Source organism: Vulpes vulpes, chromosome 12 (genome assembly GCF_048418805.1).
Source record: "Vulpes vulpes isolate BD-2025 chromosome 12, VulVul3, whole genome shotgun sequence".
Classification (NCBI taxonomy): domain Eukaryota; kingdom Metazoa; phylum Chordata; class Mammalia; order Carnivora; family Canidae; genus Vulpes; species Vulpes vulpes.
The window spans coordinates 157029653-157042391 of NC_132791.1; the positions used below are offsets into that span (position 1 = coordinate 157029653).

Consider the following 12739-nt stretch of genomic DNA (forward strand, 5'->3'; position numbering starts at 1 on the left):
CTGCTGGTGGTCACGTAGCTGCTAAGGGGAGGGGATCTAGGATGTTAGCCCTGGTTCCTTAACCTGCTCCTGGTGGGAGGGGGGCTGTAGTGGGCAGCAGACCAGTATGGCCAAACCTCAGTGCTAGGAAACAGTGTCTACTTGAAGACAAGGTGGAAGCGGCTGGAAGTCCCTGAGCAATGGGCATGTTCACAGAGCAGGCTATTTCAGAAGTGGCTTCCCATTCACTCACGCTGTGTTGGGACCTGTCTTGTTGGAGTTACCATGCTGGCTCAGAACCTCAGGGTAACGGGTGAGCAGCGGCAGAGATGGCCAAGGCCTGGGCAGGATGTGAGGATCTGCGGGCACCTGCCCACCCCCTTCTCCACTGTTTCCTGCCTAGATGTGGCCCAGAAGCCAGGCCTCATACCTGTCCTGCTGGGCCCCTGGCTGGAGGCAGTGAGTGGTATCCATGCCATTAACTCTGCCCAGGTAGGTGGGGTGGTCTCAGCCAGAGCCCTGAGCCCCAGCTCTGGAGCACCCTGAGATGTGGCCAGCTCTGAAGGTCTTTCCAAACTTCAGGGCTTGCCGGCAGCTAGCAGGGCACCTGGTACACAGTAGGCCCCTGGCTTGAGTCTTCTGGCTTCCAGCAATGGAGATCTAAGACTTTCCAGTTAGAGTAGGGGGTCATTGGACCCCCTACTCAAGCACAGGACTGAGGGTGTGGAACACGGGGAGGCCCTGGGGACCCTTGCACCAAGCTCTCCCTGAAGGGCGCCTGGGGACCCCTCTGCCCTGAGCTCTTTGCCAAGCAGTCCAGTGGCAACGCGTGCGTGGGCCTGCCTTTCCTCCCCAACTCCAGCACGGCCGTCTCCCAGGAAACGGGGAATTTTTTCTCATTCCCATCATTAGGGTGCCAGGGCAAACAAACAGCCTAATCCAGATGAGCCCTGGGCCACAATCACATTCTCTTTTGGGGTTTTCTCTTTATTTCTAGCAATTTTGAGAAGACTGAAGTAATTGGTATTCCATACAGGTTAATAGAATTGCTGCCTTCTCGGTATTATGCTTTAATTTCCTTTATCGCGTAGCAAGTTGGAATTAATCGCTCCTCTCCTTCCTTTTTTCCCACCGAAACCTATTACCAGCCTGTCTGGTGGTTAAAGTCATTTTGTGGCAGCTCTTGGCTCCTTTCCACTTCCCTAGGAATCTTTCTGACCAGAGCCAAAGAACAAGGAGGGGTGAAAAACCCATTTGTACAAAGTGGGGATCTCCTGTTGAGAACTTATTTCCCTCTCTGTTCAAGAGGAAGGAACGCATCCAGCCTCCAGCCGGCACAGCTGACTGAGTCCCCTGTCGCTGAGAGCATTCAAGAGGGCAGGATGGCCATATGTCAGCAGTGGGAACAGAGGATTCCTGCACTGGGTGGGGGAAGGGGCAGGCCTTTGCCAGTCCTGGCGCCTGGATGAGAACCTTCTGGGGCTCTGTCTTCTGTCTGCGGGTTTAAGATTCTCTCCATGATTTCAGAGTTGGACAGCTTCTCCGCATCCACGGTGCTAACCCTGGGCCATTTGGGTGCAAGTGCGTTTTAGACCATGTGTGTTAAGATTCCAAGGGCCTCTCCTAGAATTGAAATGTCTGTTCAGTGATTCTAAGAGTCTGTTTTATGACTGCGAGTCTCTCAGGCTGCAGTTAGTTCTGCTCCACGACTGGGTCTTGGGAAGGAATGTAATTGCTTTGCTGAGGCTGCCTTGGGAGTGTGACCTCTGGGTAGGCTAGGCCCTCTCTGGCCTCTGTTTCCCCAAAATGTAAGAGTTGGACCAGATGGCCTCCGGGGCCTGACTCCAGGTATGTTCTGCTTGTAATCTACTGTCCCGCCCCCCATGGCCCCGTCTGCACTGGCCACCTCCCGGCACCTCGGGGGACCTAGAGCATTCTCCCATCTGAACCGAGTCCCTTGGGTACTTGCCCTTGGCCTCTCCCCTTCCAGCAGGGAGGCAACCAAGTTTTCCTCCAAAGTCCCAGCAGGAAGGTCAGTGGAGGTGATGGTAAGAAATCACACAGTCATGGACAAGAGCTGCATTGCCTTGGTGGGCTGTACAGTTCACCAGATAATTTCAACACTGCAATCTCCCGTGATCTGTGCCCTCCAAGGGGTGTAGTTAGGGTTAGCCCCATTTAATAGGTGAGGGAGCCGAGGCTCTGGGAGGTTAAGTAGCTTCCCTGTAGTCACACCGTGGTTCCAGGACATCGAGTGCCCTGCTGACGGTGTAGGCCGCCTGCCCACTGGACAAAACATCAGCAGCCCGAGGTGCTCAGCGTGATGTGGGAGCTGGAGGCCCAGGGGCCAGCTCCCCCAGGAACCTGCTGGGCAGGGTTCCCACATTCCCATGTCCTACATTCCCACATCCAATGGGAATAGGTTTCCACATTTCCATTCCTAGCCCCCTCCCCAGGATGTTGAGGGGCTTCGGAGAGTGGACCCCACTGCATTCCAGAAGGACCAAGACACCAAAAAAAAAAAAAAAAGAAAGAAAGAAAGAAAAAAAGAAACCACCTTCTCCGTCTGCTTTTAGAATCAAACTTTGACTTCTGGATCAAACCAGAGTCCCCAGTCCCCACTGCTGTCAACCAAAAGCACCCCTTCCCCGAGGTCCAGCCTGGGCTCCCAGCCCTGCCCTCCACCCTGCCAGCTGTCTCCACTTGCAGAGACGGGAGGTGCTGGGAGGGCCAACACCCCCAAGTTCAGTGCCCTTGTCTTCAACCAGGGCACTGAGACTCCTCAAATGGGGGGCATGGCTGAGGCCACATGGCAACCTCACCCCCCCTCAATTTCCTTAGAGAGCATTATGGATAAAAATGCCTAGTTCTGGTTCTGCTTGAGCCCTGTCACCTTGGGACAATCCATTACTTTTCTAGGGCTTTGCTGCCTCATCTCTCAAAGGGAGTGATGCCCTGTACCCCGTGTGCCCCCTCATAGAACTGCTGTGAAGAGCAGGGCCCAGGAGAGAGCTAGGGGCAGGGAGCTGGGGTCCCATATGCCATCAGCACCACCTCCATTTGGGATCTTAGTTCTGCACACTCCTGCTGGACTCTGCCAAGTTTCCAACCAGACAGTCTCCATCCTCACAGCAGCCCCCCATATCCCCCTCCCAGGTCTGCTGCTCCTCTGTGGCCCCGACTTTCAGGGCCCTTCCCCTCTCCCCATGGAACAGGCACCCAGAACCAGTTACCTCCTCTGCTGTCCCTGTCAGCCAGCTGCACCCCTGCTGCCCCTCCTGGAAGCAGGTGCTGACTGTGCTCAGCCCTGCCTGCAGGCCTGGAGAGCCCTTCCTTCATTTGTTCCTCCCGTTCTTGACCTGGTGAGGGCCCAAGGCAGGCCCATGAAGGACACACATGACAAACCTGACTCCTTTCTCCTCCCACGTCTAGATGTGGAGACTGAGGCACAGGGAGGGTAAGAGATTGGTCCAAGGCCACCACAGAGGTCAGGGAAAGCCTGCAGGGGAAGCTCCGAGGCCCCGGCCACTCGGAACTCCTCTTCCCCAGCCCAAGCCTGGGTTTGTGGAAGGCCTCCCCCAGGGAAGCCCTGTGAAGGGCTTTCCTGTAGCCAAGGGCCCCGCTAAGATGAGACAGGGAGGGTTTGCTTCTGCCTGAGGCTGGCGTCATGGTGGGTAGCTGGGCCACATACGGCTGGCTGACCGCATCACTGGGATGACTTACTGAGCTCTCACCGTGCTCCGGTCTAGTGGAGGGGAGGCCTCCCCAGGCCGTTGACAGGGAGATGAATGCTGTTCTGCAGGGCTGCAGATCTTCACCTCGCCGCCGGCCGCCAGGGTGGGTGTAGTCTGGAAGGGCATGCTACGGGCACTGCCCACGTCTGACCTGCCAGAAATATGGCAGCCAAATAAGCAGCCATGGGAATGGAGTTTGTAAATGCTTTCCCTGAGTGCTCGGGCCCTGTGGGCCCCAGGCTGGGTCTCCACGCCTCTCTGCCTTGTTGGCTGTAGAAGGCGTGGTCAGACACCGTCAGTAGTAGATGCTTGGGGGGCTCAGTCCGTTGAGGATCCGACTCTAGATTTTGGCTTAGGTCACGATCTCAGGGTCGTGGGATCAAGCCCTGAGTCAAGCACCACGCTCCGCTCAGAGAGTACTTGAGATTCTCTCTCTCCCTCTGCCCCTCCCCCTGCTTGTGCTCTCTGTCTCTCAAATAAATAAATAAATAAATAAATCTTTAAAAAGAAAAAAAAGGTTCTTGAGCTGGTCTTGAGGAGGGAGGAGAGAGGGATGCAGCACCTCCTGCCTGGCAGAGCTGTGTCAGTCAAGGTAGCTGGTGGGAAAGCCCACGGTTTGTCCATGACCCTTGTGTGGATGTGGAAGCCATGGGAGCCAGGGATGGAGCCAGAGCAACTAGCAGTGTAGCTTGAGGTGTCCATGAGGATTGTGCTGGGACACTGGTCATCTTCCTGGGGAGGTGGGAACCTGGCAGGACCAGGAAGGATGGTTTTCTGATTATGGAGAGGATTCCAGCGGAGCAACGGCAACTGGCTCTGGTTTTATGGCTCCCACCTGCAGCCTCTGCGCAGAGTGGCCTTACAGGGCCTAGGGACAGAGCCACAGTTCCCACGGTCTTTCATTCTCGCTCTGGACCTCGTGGTGGGTAATACTACACCTCTGAAGGAAAGGCACTGGAGAGCCTCTTGTCCAATCCAGCCATGCCGTGGAGGAAGAGACAAAGCACCCAGTAGGCAGGACTTATGCAAGGTCACCTAATAGAGCCGGGCCTCCCAGGCCAGACACAGCTGATTTGCTGCCGGTTTGTCACCAGGATGGCCCAGTGAGGCACCTCTTGGGAAGTGCACTTCTCTCAGCTGCCCAATTGGTGAAAATGTTTGCAGTTTCCCCTTAGCCAGGGCCACTTCCCCGTGTGGTCAGCCACTGCCTGGCAGGTGGAGGGTGCTGCCTCAACATGACCACAGGGGCTCAGTCCCTGACTGCCTGTGGGGTGGGAGGAGGACCGCCCCCCTCCCAGAGAAGCCGGGGTCATAACTCCATCGTTCACTCCCTGACCACCAGCAGGCCCAACCCGGGCTGTCGCCCCAGGCAGCGCCTGCCCGGTCTGTGTCCTTGGACTCCCGTGGCTTGGCTCCTGGCTGCAGAGTCTGCCCAGGGAGCTCTTGAAACCTGAGCGGTCTGGTGGGTGTCACCCAGCCTGTGGGTGCCAGAGCCTGGTTGCAGTGGGATCTGGAGTCTTTTCTGCAGAGGAAGAGGTAGAGCTGCCCCTTCTTTGATCAGGGGCTGGTGGTAGGAGAGCAGGGCCGGGAGGTGGAGACCTTGGCAGTCTCTGCTGTCGGCCCGAGGAAGGGGGAGCCATGAAACCCCAGCTCGGGTGGCCTGGCTAGGGCTAGACCAGAAGGTCCCTGGGTGGGAGGAGGCTGAGTCCCCTCTGGGGCCAGCCGGCTGCTCTGCACCGAGTAGATGAGCAGTAGGAAGCCGGGAGCCCGGCTGGACTGTGGCTGGAGGTCATGCAGTTTTCCAGCCGCGCCCCCTCCCTGGAGGCTCTACTCTGAGGGCACCATGAGTCTCCCTCTAGCTGTTTCTGGGGCTCTAACATCTCAGTGCCAAGTGGATGGCCCAGATCCAGGGTGGGAGCAGCCTGAGCTGTGTGCCACCTTATCATCTAAGCAGCACCCTTCTTGTGATGTTTGGTACTTTTGTAGGCACCAGCTAGGCCTGCGGATCCCATTCACCTCTCCCCATACCCACCTTCCCCCACCCCTACAGCTGTCGCTGGCTCAATACCTCCTGTGTCCACAAATCACTGTGACAGTTAGACCCCTTTGTCGTCAGTCCCTCGGAGACGCTCATCTTCCCCGTGGCGACAGGGAGTCCCACATACCCCAGCAAGGGCTTGAACCTCCCTTGGTGACGGTGGGACTGGGGGCCGGCAGTGTCTGAGAGCAGCTATGATGTGCTGGGGCCCAGAGCAGGGTCTGGGCTTCAGAAGCCCCAGGTGACCCTTTTGGAGGGACAGCAACATCTGTGTCATAGAGCCACACACCTGGGATTTCAGAAGGGCGTCCTTAAAGACCTGTTCGCCTGGGGAAACTGAGGCACAGAATGGGAAGAGGTCAGAGCCATAGGTATTCTCTGAGCACCCACTTGGCGTCAGACCCCATGTGAGGGGGACACCGGGATGAAGGAAATGATGGGAATGATGGTGAAGCACTGCTGTGCAACCAGGTGAACATCCAGGCTAAGGACATTCAGGAAAGAGCCCTGGGCCAGGAGAGACGTGACTAGAGTTCAAGTCTCCCCAGGAAGACTTGCTTAGCCCCCCTCCACCCCTGGTCTGGAGCCCTCTCTGCATCCTCACCTATGAGGATGGCATATCTCTTGAAGGACCCCGAGCTGAGGGCAGTATGGAGACCCCATCTCCTCATTTAAGAACAACATAGTGTGGGCAGTTTGTGAGCAACATTTGTGTTCTCCACCACAGCCGACCATGGGATGCCATGCGGACCCTACCATCCCTCCGCTGCCCCTCCTCCAGCTGGGGAATCTGGCCCTACCCAAGTGCCACCTCCCCCAGGAAGACCTCTCTGTGGCAGCCTCCCATCCAGTCTCCCCTCTGACCTTCCAGACTTCATATCCACACCTTTTTGTTTTGTTTTATCATCTGGACAGGTTATAAAATGTGTAGCCTCTTAGTGGAATAGTTTGGAAGAGGAGGAGAAAACCTGGAAAATTTTGAGGGAAACTGCCAAATTTAGAAAGCAAAGATGCCCTCACCAAAGAGTGGTCCTCCCAGGCCCACTGCTTTGTTCTTCTTCTTCTCCTTCAACCCTTCTCATGTCCCCCTGTGGGGCGGCCCTCACCAGCCACAGCCTCAAACCCTCCGCCCCCCACCGCCCATTCCCAGCACCTGCTGCTGCTTCATTTCCTCTTTCTCCCCAGGTGGGATGAGAGGGTGGGGGACAAAGCGCACTCAGATGTCACCTGCTGATGGATGGTGGTGGCCCGAGGCCCCAGAGCCTGCTGGGCCTCACAAAGCTGGGAGCCAAGCCCCGCCCACCGCACTTGGTGGGTGTTAGGACACGGTGGGAACCATTTGCCTTTCCAGCACCGCCAAGAGCCTTGAGTGTGCTTGTCAGCATGTGGGGACGCTCAGATTCAGAGATGTGGTGCCTTGCAAGGATGGAGTTGGAGGCCATGCGCAGCTGGTGGCCATGTGTGCCTTATGCAATGACGGTCCTGAGCTGGGACTGCCCGTCATGGGGCTGAGGGTGAGCAGATCACAGCCTGCTTAGAACCTTGGCTCCTTAGAGAGTTAGAATCTTAAATCCTCAGAAGCTGTTCTAAATGTTAGATTAGATCCACGGGATCTTTTTTTTTTTTTTTTTTTTTTTTTTTTAAGATTTCATTTTTAAGTAATCTCCACACCCAACATGGGCCTTGAACTTATAACCCCGAGACTGAGAATCATGTGCTCTACTTAGACTGAGACCACCTACCACTTAGACCCATGAGAATCCTTGACCAGAAGAATTGTAGGAACATCACAAATCCAGGAAGGGCTTTGCAGGGGTGGGAGTTGGGGCTTAAACCTGGTGCTGCTAGGGATGAGCCTTGAACCCAGGGTTTCATGCCCCTGCCCAGGGCCTGTTTCAGAATTGTTCAGGGGATGATGGGGAAATGGGTAATGTGTTCTCCCCTCACCCCGTTTCTAGTAAGTAGTGCAGCTCCGTTTTTGCCTGTTTCATATGTCGAGGTTTTACTTGGAAAAAGAGTTCCCCTGCTTAAAAATAAAAAAAAAAACAAGTTTTCCAGGCCCTGCGCGGTGCTGCAGCTCCGTGCCAGGACCTGCCACAGCCAGGGAGGGTGGCTGCGGCCCACGGGTGACGGAGCAGGCAGCCAGGGGCCTCCCCGGAGGGGGTGCAGGTTGCTCTGGACCACAGTCTCCTCCTCCTCTCACCCCTGCTGTGTTGTTGCTGCAGCCAGAGAACACTTGGGGTCTGTCGTCCCGTTGACTGGGGTGACAGTTTAATAGTAGCTTCCTGGGCTGTCATTTAAATCTGCCTGCCAGGTTAGTAGGCCGGGGCGGGCTGGCACGCCCCCTGCCCCCACCCGGATCTTCATTCTGCTGGCAGCGGTTGTCTTGGCAATGCCAGGGCCTGGCGAGCTCTGCAGTAGGGTAACTGGCAGGGGTGGGGGCGGCCCTTTCATCTCCCGACCCGGGTACAAGTGGCCCAGCTGCCTTAGGGCCAGGCTGTGGGAGCCAGAGCCAGGTCCGGGCTTAGGAGAGGAAGTGGGAGCAGACTGGTCCCTCTGTGCCCTAGGAGGGGAAGGGAGCTACTCTTCAACAGCCATGTCAAGCTGGACTCTACCTTGGCTATGGGTCTTTGCTCTGCCCTCAGAGAATATTCCCCGGGGGCCCACACAGCCTGTCTGCAGAAACCTGAGGGCTTGCATTCCTGACGTGTCTCCTATTCGCCTATGCCATGTCGCCCAATACCCGTCTCCTTGCCCCTGCTCTTCTCTGCACAGGTCCCTGTTCTGACAACTGGGATCCCCTTTAGCCTCACTCTGGGCCACGTGCCCTGTGAATACCTTCTCCTGTTTTTCATGGTTTGGTGGAGCTGGCCCAGAGACAGAAAACTAGGTACCGGCTTCCGCTGTGTGACCATAGGCCTTTGAGCCTCCGTGGGCTTCATCTTATCTGCAGGATGAGGGACTTGCCCTGCAGTAGTATTTCCTCAGATGTGCTTCATTGATGCACTTGTTTCCTGGGAAATTAATAGACGTGGCATCTAAAAAGGAGGATCCTTGGCTAAACAGGTTTGGGAAGTGCTGGGAGAAACAAAGTCAATCTGATATCTGCAGGCCTTCTCAGGACCTTCAGTAAGCCAGTGGACATCATGGCTCTACAGAGGAGGAAGATAGCAAGTCTTATCTGAAACATCTGGGTGCATGGCTACTCCTCCCTTCTCTCTCTCCCTCTGCTAGGGGCCAGTCATCGTCTCTCACAGTCTCACCAGATCCTCAGCCAAGCCCAGGCAGCTTAGAGACATGGGTATTTGTTGGCTGCTAAGCAGCAGCCCCTGTCCTTAGTGGAGGCTGCGTGAGTTCAGGGGTAGGGGCCTCTGAGGGGCAACGTGGGGCCAGGCAAGGCCAGTTGGTCTCCAGCCTAGGGGAGCTCCCAGGCCCCTTGCCTCCTCTCCAACCCCACATGGCCGTCTGCTGGCCCCTCCACACCCCAGGCCCTATTGTCCCTCTTCTGGAATGCTCCTTGTCCCTCTCGTCACTCCCACGGGGTGGTTGACTCCTCTTATTTGGACTTGGTCCCCTCCTTCAGGATTCCTTCCTTGATTCCTGGGCTGGGTCAGCTTCCTGGCCCCTGGCTCTCTGGCCTGCAGAATGGGAGAGCTGTGTGGGGGCTTGCGGCTCTGACAGGACAGAGCACTGATTGCTGAGTGGAGTCACACCAAGCAGCTCCACCTGGCAGCTCTGACCCATCTTTGCTTTGAAATCCCCTGTGTGCCCTGGGGCTGCCAGTGGGGTGTGGGGAACAGCAGTGTGAGGGATGTGTACTGTCCCCTGGAAGGAGGCCTGGAGGTGGAGGAAGCTGAGCGATCATGATAATTTCACAAGATCATAGACTCTGGGTGTTGAGGGATCTAAGATTCAGTCGGCGTCATACCTCCATCTCCAACTGAGGCGGTCGCCCTATATGACTGATGGGCCTGACGTCACGCACACAGCAGCCGAGGCTGCTGACTTCACATGCCTCACTCAAACTTGTACCTTTAAGCTTCTCCGTTTATGAAGCCCCAACACCATCCTTAGCCCGTTTGCTTCCCACAACCTTGTGTGTTTGGCGAAGCAGGGTTATTATTTCTGAATGTAGGTGAGGAAAGTGAGGCTCAGAGAAGTTGTGTAACTTGCAAAAGGTCACACAGCCCATGTGTAGCAGAGTGGAGTTCGACTGACCACGGCGTGTCTGATGCTTTGCTCTGCCTGTGTTCTTGTTACAAGTGGCAACGCCTACCTCCTTTGTCCCGGATTTCCCATTCTCCCCGGACTCTGCCCTGGGGTCGGCTCCTCCCCACTGCCCTCTGGAATCCCAAATCCTCTGTGGCAGCCCATCTGTTACCATGGTAGCAGATTATGATGTCGCAGACCCTGGATGTCTATGCACAGCTCCTGGATGTGGGGCACAGGGGCTCACAGAGGTGGGCATTGTCCAAGGGGCAGATTGGCATGGAAGGAAATAAATCCCCGGAAACAGGGGCCACGGCCTCCAGCCCAGCGAGGGCGTCCCTCTGGGAGCTGGAGCCAAGGCCAGGAATGGGGTCTGGCATGGCCTACTCCTATGGCCTTGAAAGGCCGCTGAGCCCTCCTGCTGTGGCAGGGCTGTGTAGCCTCACACCCCTGCGGGCTCCTTGCGCTGACCGACCCAACACCGGGATGCTCACTGGGGTCTCCCGGGACAGCCCTGTTGCCTTTTGTCCTTGTACAGGTGCTGCCTGGGAAAGCCACGATCTCCGAGTGCCCGGTGAGGGAGGGAACTGGCCCAGGGTCACCCAGAGAGGAGGTGGCTGTGCCAGGATCCGGTCTCACCCCCTGCTCCAAATCTTTCCATCTGGTTACACTTTCAGATGTGGCCTACTGAGGTGATTTAGTTCTGGTCCACAACCTGAGAGCAACCATGCTGCCTCAGTTTCCCCAGAGTGGTCCATTAGCAGAGACGGGTCACAGGTGCATGTCTATTCTGGCACATTCCACGGGAATACTTTATGGGGTCCCCTGAGCCATGTGATAACACGGAGGTGGCTGATGGCCTTCGTGGAAAGAGCCCAAGCTTCAGCAACTGCCACGTGGAATTAAAATCCCACTTCTGCTGCCTGCCGGCATCAGGTTCCTCTTCTGTCAGACGGGCTCCACAGCACCACCAGGATAGACGTGCAGAGTCCCTGGGGTGTTGGGTGAAAGGTGCCAGGCCAGAGCCAGGGTGGAAAATGTGCAAACTGGTCCTGACAGTGGACAAATCCCTTCTCTGCACACTGACATGGGACATCCATCCCTGAGGCTGCCGCTTCTGAACCTGATCGGCCTCAAGGCTGCTGGGCTGCCCTCCAGGACTGCCCTGGCCTCCCAGCCTGGCACCTCCAGGGCTCGGCACACGGTGGGGCCAAGCTCACTCCCAGCCTCCCAGAATGCCAGGGAGGAAAGGGACTGATTTTGATAGTGTCAGCTGGCCCAGACCTGTGACCGGGCCAGCCCCTCTGTCCCCTTCTTCATCAAGTTCACCTTGCTTTTTTGGGTTCTGCCTGTTTTTCCTCACACGGAGTTCCTGGGGGATAGGTTGGGCTGGTTTTTCTTCTGTGTGCTCAGTGTGGAGCCTGGGATGCAGTGAGCACGGATGCAAGCTCACTGAACGCTGAGCCGGAGCTTCTGCGGGATTTCCCCCCTCATTTGAGGCTTGTCTTCCACACCTGATGCTGCTGAGTGTTTTGTTTGAAGAGCCACAATGGGGAAGCGAGGGACCTGACTGTGAAGTCAAACTGTGGCCCTGCTCCCACCCACGTGTGACCTTGGCCATGTACTTAACGTCTCTGGTCCAAGATGTCTCCATGGGGTCAAGTGGGGACCTAAGTGGCCCTATGTCGTGAGGTTTCCTGGTAAAGCATCTGCACAGAGATGGGCACACAGACTGCACTTGGAGAATGTTACAACAGGATAAAGAAAACACTAGGATATACATTTCTTTTCTGCGGACGCCGAGCTTCTTGTTCAAGGGATGCGCTGGTCCTCGTGAGGGACAATGCACCGGGTGCTGTGGTTCATAGCCGTATTTACTTTCAGATGATTGTAGGCTGTGATTTTAAAAGACCATATTGGCACCTGTTACCAGCACCAGCTTCTCGGTGTGGAGCTCAGGGAGGGCTGCTTGGGGGCTTGGGCTAGGAGGCTCGAGAAGTGGTTGTGATCCCTGCTTTGCTGTGTTTCCTTGGGCCAGCCCCTTTCCTTCTCTGGGCCTTAAAGCCCCCTTCCCCGCAAATCTGTAGGTATGCAGGTTCCTCTCATTTCTTCTAGCTCTGCACAGAGAGGTACTCTCCTAAAGAAAGTGTGAAGAAAGCTCATCTTAGAATGTAGATGTATTGGAAGGATTCCATTGAAAGGCAGAAATATAATGGATTCAGGAGACCCAGTGTCGGTCCCCAAATCCAGGCTGTTCAGGCCAGGGGAGCAGTCACATGGCCCCAGAAGCAGCCCCAGGGCCTGGGGGAGGGTTTACATCATCCAGGACTGGCCACTGGGATGAAGCTTCCCTGGGAGAAGTGTGGGAGCAGAGGCTGGGCAGCCAAGCCCCCGTTTGGTCAGTGTCCCCAGTGACATCTGTCCTGACTTGGGTCCTGTTCTGAATCCGACAGAGTCCCTGCCCTGGAGGAATATCAGGCCAATACAGGGACAGGGACCAAGGCAGACTCTGGTGGCCCCTACCTTATTATCCCAATTTTTGTTACCAGCTATGAGAATTTAGTCTCTACATAATGGCCCCTGTGAGGGTACAAAACACCTGTTTCCTTTGCTTCTAAGGCTCAATCCATAAAAAACGGGAATAGCAGGGGCACCTGGGTGGCTCAGTGGTTGGCTTAGGGCGTGATCCCAGGGCCCTGGGGTCAAGGGTCCCTGCATGGAGGCTGCTTCTCTCTCTGCCTGTGTCTTTGCCTCTCTCGCTCTGTGTTTCTCATGAATA

General features: G+C 56.2%; 1 protein-coding gene across 14 annotated transcripts in view; it reads left to right on the forward strand.

The window, feature by feature from the left end:
* LRP8 (LDL receptor related protein 8) overlaps positions 1-12739 on the forward strand; it is a 79650-nt gene that overhangs the window by 22330 nt on the left and 44581 nt on the right. The gene's annotated exons all lie outside the window — the stretch shown is intronic.